The 8,906-nt window shown below is 33.4% G+C and overlaps 1 non-coding gene across 1 annotated transcript; it reads right to left on the reverse strand.

Annotated features, from left to right (window-relative positions):
* Window positions 1-3,174: 3,174 nt before the first annotated feature.
* Window positions 3,175-3,248, reverse strand: Trnap-agg (transfer RNA proline (anticodon AGG)). The gene has a single exon. It is a non-coding gene; the product is annotated as a tRNA-Pro (tRNA).
* Window positions 3,249-8,906: the final 5,658 nt, after the last annotated feature.

Here is an 8,906-nt window from a genome sequence, read left to right on the forward strand (position 1 = left end):
GATCGGGATGTTCGTCCCTCCATACAGACATTCTTTTGCTTCTTTCTTTTTTGTCGGCGCAACTCCTCTTAAACCGCTGCACAGAAATTCATCAAACTCTAGGACACTGTGTAGATGTCCATATTGCCAGGGAATTCCGATTCCTTTATTTTTTCGGGGGATTTTCGGCACTTTTCAACTTAGATTTTTGGCCTTCAACGCAACTTCTTTCAGTTAAACCGCTGCCCAGAATTTCGTCAAACTTTTGCAGATTTTCAGGACACATGTATAGATATGCAAAATCTGTAACAGACAATGATTTTAATGTCCTTATATGAAAGAAGCTTTGATGTGGTGATTTTTTTTTTTTTGCAAGCAATGCCTCTTTTTGAATTATACCTTGTAAATTAAAGTGCACATAACTTTTGAAGGAGGAAAGATAGGGCTTTCATATTTCACATGAACATTACATGTGTTAAGACATTTCAAAGTAAACTATAAATTTTGACCTGTGACCTTGCCGTTTGACCTACTTTTCAAAAAAATTAACATTAAACTTTTAATTGGTCATAACTTTTGAACGAGAAAAGATAAGGCTTTTATATTATTCATGTATATTACCTGTGATAAGACCTTTCAAAATATACTATAGTTTTTGACCAAATGACCTTGACCTTGAAGTTTGACCTACTTTTTAAAAATGATCTTTCCTTATAACTTTTGAATGAGAAGAGATAGGGCTTTCATATTTGATATGAATTACATGTGACAAGAGATTTCCGAGCATACTATAATTCCTGATCCTTTGACCTTGATCTTCACGCTCGATCTAATTTTCAAAAAAAAAAAAAAAGAAAAAAGAAATAACTGGTGAAAACTTTTGAACGACATATGATAGGGCCGCCCCCTTTTTTGTTGCAGTATATACATGTAGTAAAAAGTGGGAATGTAGAGGCACAACGAAGAAATTTGTAGGATCGAACTTCTTTTGAAGTTCGATCCTATACCCCAGGTCAGTTTTTTTTCAGGTAAGTTGAAAATTCACCCCCCCCCCCTTATTCTAAAAGACGATGCTATTATGACGTCCTTAGAATGCATGGTTTAATGGGTGAACCAAGTGCAGTTTTTAAATATGATAAAGCGATAATATTGGAAAAATACATAATACTAAATTACAATAAAATTCAGAGAATCATAGCACATTTTATGAAAATGATCGTAAAGTTTTTTACCTTTTTACCCTTTTATAAAACTGGTCATAAAACCAAATTTTCTTTCCCCCCCCCCCCCCCAAAAAAAAAACAAACAAAATTGTGGGAAGTGCAGTAAATTAATATTCGATAACTTGATATATAAATATATCAAGTAAATGTTTCTTGTTATGAGTTAATTGATAGACTTTGATATTCGACCTGTCCACACATTTATGTGTTGTGATGATATGCAAGACCAATAATATCACTGCGATAGTCAACTTGATGTGTGTATTAAAAACCTCATCTACTAAATCGCACTTCCTCCTTGTTCATTGCACATGTATATTCACACACAGTGCGGATCACATTGATGTTGCTGCGATGTAAACATGACTGGCGAAGGGTAAGGATTATCATTTTTTGTGAACATTTTTAAATTACGTGTATTTAGTTTAATACGATCATATTATGCTTCTTTGTTACTTGAAAATTATTTCCTTGACTGGGGTCATGGGACTTTCGTTTTAACTAGAGGTACGTTACTCATTTATGTTTTGTTGTTGTTTTAGAAACTTTGATAAATGCACTGCAGAGTAGAATTATGTAATAATAACTGCGAACACACACACCAAGTGTATGGTGTAGTTTCCTGGGGAATGTAAGGGGGGGGGGGTCCTTGGGAATGAAGAGTGGAGGGGGAGGGGGTAACATTATACACCATGCTTATACTACGTACGGACCATGAGGAAGGGTATACAAGTTCCACATGTAGGATCTGAGGAAGCGGAATTTACTTTAGAAATTAAAGTTATATATTTTATCACGTGTTAGAAGTTGGAATTAAAAATTGATTGCCCATTCTTCATTTACAAAACAGAGAACCAAATTCGTGTAAATTTTTGCACTTTTTCATGAAAAGTTAAATACCCTGGAATAGAGTGCAGATTCCCAGGAACTGTCCATCCTTAGTCTAATCACTGTTAATCACCTGATATACCGGTACACCATGACATGTTCACTTTTCCTGCATGTCCACCCACACTCTCTCCTTGTCACCCTAACCTCCATCTTTTCCTTACATTTTATTCTCATCCTTCTCCATGTTTTTTTCCACCTCTTATCCTTTTTTTTTTTGCTTGATCTTCCTCAAACTCTTTTGATACAATACCAATAATTTTAACAAATCTATAACTAATTATGACATTTCCTATTCTCTTTCATTCAGTTTTTGACCTTAATTTATACCATTGATAGACTTTCTGTTATATATGTACAGAACTAAGGTACATTATTATATTCTAAAAGAAGAAAAAGGGATCATTGTATTGCATGAGTTTTTCAGCTCACTTCATTGAGCTCACTCAATGGTTTTGCAAGATACATGCATGCATGTATTGGATTTTTTGAGAATGGTAGACATTGTGTGTATATTGGATTCAATAATTCTGCATTTGATAATGTACTTATCATTTTTTTTAATCAGCATGTTCAAAAGACCAATTTAAGTTTGACGGAATACAGCCTAAACCACATTAAAGGGCAGCATTTTGAAACAATTAAAAGATAATTCTATTTTTTTTTTTTTTAGCAAACAATCATGTCAATATTAATTTATTAAATAACAATTCTTTATCAAAACAATAGTTGACCGCTACAATTGTCTTCTTAATATGTTAATTATGCTTATTAAATCAAATGTACTGTAGTAGGAAAGGAGAAATGCACGAAGAAAACATATGGCTGGACTGGGAATCAAACCCGGGACCCCTGTATTACTAGTCAGGTGCTCTAACCACTGAGCTATCCAGGCCGGTATTCACGGTCCATAAAGCCAAAACTTCTACATTCCTCCCTGCTTTTACAGTCTTCGACCTCGAAGACACAAATTTTAGGGCCCTGCCAGGAATTACTAATTTACACAAACACTGTAACCTGAACAAGGCTCCCCACACTGGCCACCAATTGTAGTTGGAAAGGAGAAATGCACGAAGAAAACATTAGACTGGATCGGGAATCGAACCCGGGACCCCTGCATTCCTAGTCAGTTGCTCTAACCACTGAGCTATCCAGGCCGATATCCACGGTCCGTAAAGCCCGAACATCTACAGTACATACTAAATGAATTATAAATAAACTTGTTGAAACATCAATTTCTGAATGCCCAATATCGAACATGCTAAATATAAAATAGTATTTAGGTGTTATGAACTCTATATATGAAGTAAAACTTTCTATCCCTATGTTGCAGATGAGTTAGTATCCTGGTACCAAGGGCCTTCTTAAGTGCAAGCAGGTACGTGCACTTCGGAAGCTAATGGCCTCGGGTATCAGCTAGCTAGCTAATATGTTAGCAGTATATGTAGCTGCTATGAATATAATACCCAAGGACTACATTTTAGAATAGAACTATAAGATCATAGATGTTAACCTAAGTACTGCAGGTGTATAGTTCTTAAACTCTTTTGAAAGGGACTCTCATCTAGTTTTTTTTTTATAGCTACAGTAACTATTTAAAGCACATATACCACAGAAATGCTATTACCGGTATATTGGAAATGTTTGTTTGTGGAAAATATTGCAAATTTTTAAAGTTAATTCTTGACCAAATTTATCAGCATGTAAATGGTTCAAGTAATTAATTAAGGTACGCACTATATACTATTTCAATGATCGATAAACAAATAAGAAAAAAGTAAGTTCTTTAATTTCCACAAAAATATACACCCCCCTGACCCCCTTTGCCCTGCAAAATATAACTCCTTAAAATGACCTAGGTAAATTGCAGCATTTTATTTTAGGAACATATTTGGACGATGACAATTGTAAAATGTGGAAGAAACAAAGTCCAGTTTATGTACATTGTACATAAATATTGTGTGTGAAGTGGTTCTTGAGGTCACCATCTTGTTTTGGTATTCCAGAATGAAATGTTTATAGCAGCTAAGCTAGCATGTCGTCTACCTTACAGATACATCTATATCTATGTAGCTGCTTTAATCTTATAATATCACTGCAGTAGATCCTAGGATGGGGGGGTATGACATTGTTATGAATTAAAAAGAAATATTATATTTAGATGATATATCTTGTAAGATTACACGTTAATAGTTAATTTGAAAATTCCTAATGAATAATTACCTGGTAACTAAAAGGTTGAAGTGAAGGGAGGTCAACATTACCGCTACATTGCCAAAAATTTCAACCCATTACCGCTACATTTTTTCAGATTTTCGACCTGATCATTACCGCTACATTTTTCCGGCCAAAAAAAGGTCTTTACCGCTACATATTGAATCAGCCAAAAACAGCTCATTACCGCTACATATCGATTTAACCAGGTATGGTTCGGTATATGTTCTAATAAACAGAATTCACTCACTATCTAATCAGAATGAGTATATAAAATTATATATAAATAACTCTGCAGTCGAAATTTAATCATCTAGCGTCATCTGAACATTATGGCCCCCTTTGAGAAGTTTGTTACAAATCGAGGGAATGCCGGCTTACTTGTCGATGGTTATAAATTTAGAAAAAAATAAACTTTCAAAAACTCAAAATTGTGGAGATGCATTGAAAAGAGTTGCAAGAGCAGCTGCAAAACAGACCTCGGCAAATTATTGGTATTAGATGGGGCATTTGACAAAACTAATTAGAATCTTGTCTATATATGAACAGTGCTTGATTTTAATTTTTTGTGTTTTATGAAACAAAATTGATTTTAATTAGGGGAAACAGGTCTTATGCATGTATAGGTTGTACTGTACACGCATAAGTGGCTAGCGAATGAAAGAGGCAATGTAGCGGTTATGTATACTTTTTTATGTAGCGGTAATGTAAGGTTTTTTGTAGCGGTAATGACTATGTAGCGGTAATGAAAATTTTGAAAATGTAGCGGTAATGATACGCACCCGAAGTGAAACTATATCAGTCATAAACACAGCTTATTTTTCAGAAATAAGAGGGATATTTAGATTTTCTGAAGTGAATGTGAATAAGCTAGCATATATGTCATGTGTATATCTAGAAAATTTGACATTGGAATGTGACCTGGCATTGTTAAGAAACCTGAAGTATATCTTACTTTAAAATATATTTTATTCATAAAGAAATGGATTGAACAGCAGGCATAAATGCCTATGATCGTTCTCTCCATGTATATCTTATACAGAGGACAATCTTAATTTCTATCCAGGAAACTTATTAATTGTACAATTCACAATGTTTGATTTTTAAAAATGTTACATACTGAAAGTGAGCCACTTATATATGTAAACCTCATTTCCCTATGGCTATAATTCTCATGCTTGTCTATTTGTGGTATATTTATGATGTCATCAATCCTAAGTGGCCAATGTGAAGCCAACCCAATTTTATTAAAACGAGCAAACCTTTTCCTGATGAAAGACAAAATTTACAACTTTCCAGGAAGTTACACCATGAAAAGGAAAAGAGAACTCTAACCTTAGATCATAGGATGACAGGAAATGGTAGAAGTACCTCAAGTTTTATTCAATTAGCAATTAAAATAAACATTCAACATATTTGATTGAGATTGGTTGTCAATATAGATAATTTGATTAAGGGTTATTATATGCATATTATTAGATCATATATAAATTAACATTTATTTAAGTGATATGTCTATATTTAAAGAAGGAAGGGGGGATAATTCCAATATGTTTATCAACATTCCTTTGACCTCAATATGAGCTAGGTTTAAGGGCAACAATTCCCTTGCTAGGTCAGACAATACTGTTTGTTTGAGGCTGTTAACTAGGCCAAAGGAATCGACTAAGAGTCTCCTAGAGTAGGGTCTATTAGGAACCAGAAAAGGGTAGCAATGTATTGTGGATTCATGCAGTGACCCCTTAGAGTTACAAACCTGCCTACCCTTCCGGTTTTGGCGTAATTCTTCAGCTTTTTACCACAAATTTACGCTATTACGCCACTTATATTAATTTTACACTTTTGATATTTTGGTTTAAAATCCACTTTGAACGTCTAAATTAAGAGTCAAAGTATGACCTGCTGAAATGAAATTAAAAGTTGATCTATAATAAAAGTAATTGATAGAGGACCAGTTCGTAAACGAACGTAATATACCTAGAGTAATTATATGTAAACTGGTATGGCGAAGATTCGGAAGAACACAAGAAGGCACTACTTACGTAAACTATTAAATTATACTGCAATAAGTACAGCCATTTCTATGCTAATTTTGTTTATATTAACATTGCTAATAGAACAAGATAGAGATATTTGAGTGTTAAAAAGATAGAATACAGTGTTATTATGTACGATTTGTGTAAACATGCAAACGCAAGCCTTCAGTTAAGTGATTTGATACAAACTGACCAAATGCTTCATTAAGGGTGTACGGTTGATTCGAGTTTAATGTAGGATACTGGTATTTCACAACACTTTTTTGGCCAATAGATGATTCGAAAAAGAAAGTTTTTTTTCCAGCTTTGTTTAGTAATGTACGATTTTGATTGTTTTGAAAGAAAATAAAGTATTATAGTAAAACAACAAAATAGGAAAACAGGATTGATTACACTTTTACCCCTGAAATTCCACCAAAAATTTATTGAAATTACACCCTTGCAATGAAAAGGGTAGGCAGGTTTGGAGTTAGAATATATGGTATTGGTCACAATTTATAAAAAAGAGATGTGCTTGTGAAAAATTGATGCCCCCATATGGTAGCTTATGGGTGAGGTATGTTTGAATTTTTTCAATTGCATGTCCAACTCCAAAGGTCAAAATTGTTGGTATTTAAAGGCAGGTCTTGTCACAAGTGATACCCTGTGAAATACGAAAGCCCTCAATTCGAATTGTTCAAAAGTATATGGCCATGCAAGGTTAAAGTTTTTAAAAAGTTGGTCAAACTCTAAAGTCAAGGTCAAAAGTAAAAAAGATTTATACCCACTAAAAGGTCTTTTCACAGTTAATATACATGTGAAGTAATTGAAAGCAGTATAGCACCATACAACTGTTCAAAAGTTATGACCAAGGTTAAAGTTTCACAATTTTTCATAAATAGGGGTCAAACTCCACAGTTAAGAGGTCAAATTTGGTGGTACCTAAAGAAAGGTCTTATCACAAGGAATACACCTGTAAATTATGAAAGCCGAAGCCCCACCCACTCAAAAGTTATGAGCAAGGTTAAAGTTTTTGTGGACAGACAGACAGACAGACAGACAGATGGACAGGGCAAACACTATATAGTCCCAGATCTTCAATTATGGGGGGCATAAAAAAAATACCAGTAATAATAATTTCTGAAGAACAGCATTGCTATGGTTACTCAGATGAGCAAAGTGGCCCATGGGTCTCTTGTTTTCAATATAGATCAAATTACCTGTAGTAGGTAGGAAGCAATTTTTTCAAATCTGAAGTTTTGATAAAGTAAGAGGAAGTGGTATGAATTTTTTATCATTTATTTCACAATGAAGTCAGCTAAAAATCAATTTCTTATTTTTTATGTTTCTGTAGAAACACCAGAGGAATGACTATATTTTAGGCCAATTAAGTAACATTTATACCCCACATTTAAGGTAACATGAGAAAGGCTCTGGAATCTCAGTTTTACTGCTGGGAAATTTGATAATACCCTCTGTTTTACATCCATTGTGAAGAGGTTAATTCCAGCTCTGCTGACCAAGATATCAAGTCTATGTGTGATAAAATTGTATACCTACTGATTGATAAAGCAGGCAAATTAAAGGGATAATAAAACATGGATTACTTAGCTAGGTGGAAATTGTAAAATTGTCCATTCAACCCCTAACCTAATGAATAATAATTATTTATCTACAAAGGAGGAAGCAATGACGGTTCAGGTGTTTTGTATACCTTTCTGTTTTCTTTTATCTGTATAAGGTATTTCTTTATCAGCTAGGCATGAAAATATTAAGAAAAGGGAATTCCTTTAAAAAAGAAAAAAAATTCTCTTATGTCAAACATTTCTTTAATGAATGTATTAATACATGTATTTTAAGGTGAGTCATAATTTTTGTATTTACACCTATGTACTGAATTATTTTAGTATAATATTACAGTATTGTAATACCATATGTGTGCAGTGGTGTGTTCTTGATTTAATAAATTGTATAGGCCTATTATATCAGGTTTATTTTTTTCCCCCAATTGCTAGATTGACTTATTGCATAATGCTATTTTAATCTCCGAGATGTCGTAGGGACTAAAATATTTGGTAGCAGACGTCAGACCAAATATTTTACTCCTTATGACATCTCGCTGAGATTAATGCTTTTTAGAACTATACATATTGCTCTGATCTTGAATGGAGATAGATATATCGTATAAGTGGAAATATTAGCGAGGATTTTATTTTGGCATTATTAGTGAGGGTGCTGAGATCACTAAAATTGAATATCGCTAAGAATTAATTGGGTTTTATTTGTGATAGCTTCTTAAGTGAGCATTTAAAAATCGCTAAAATTACTTCTGACTCGCTAAAAATAAAATACCAGATTTTAAGGACAAATTGCTAAATTTGCGTCTCGCTAAAATTTCCACTTATACGTTAAGTAATGCTATTTTACACATGCATAATTATATTAATTTATTTTCTACAGTATTTTTTAAACCAAATAAACCAGCTCTTTCATAATCTTCATATGATGCACTACAGTACTTGTATATAGGAAGGAAGTTTAAGTACTTAAACAATAAAATAATGACTTTTTTTCCTTGACAGCTGAG

This window comes from Saccostrea cucullata, unplaced genomic scaffold (genome assembly GCF_032062105.1).
Source record: "Saccostrea cucullata isolate Sc308-1 unplaced genomic scaffold, CSIRO_AGI_Scuc_v1 ctg90, whole genome shotgun sequence".
Classification (NCBI taxonomy): Eukaryota; Metazoa; Mollusca; class Bivalvia; order Ostreida; family Ostreidae; genus Saccostrea; species Saccostrea cuccullata.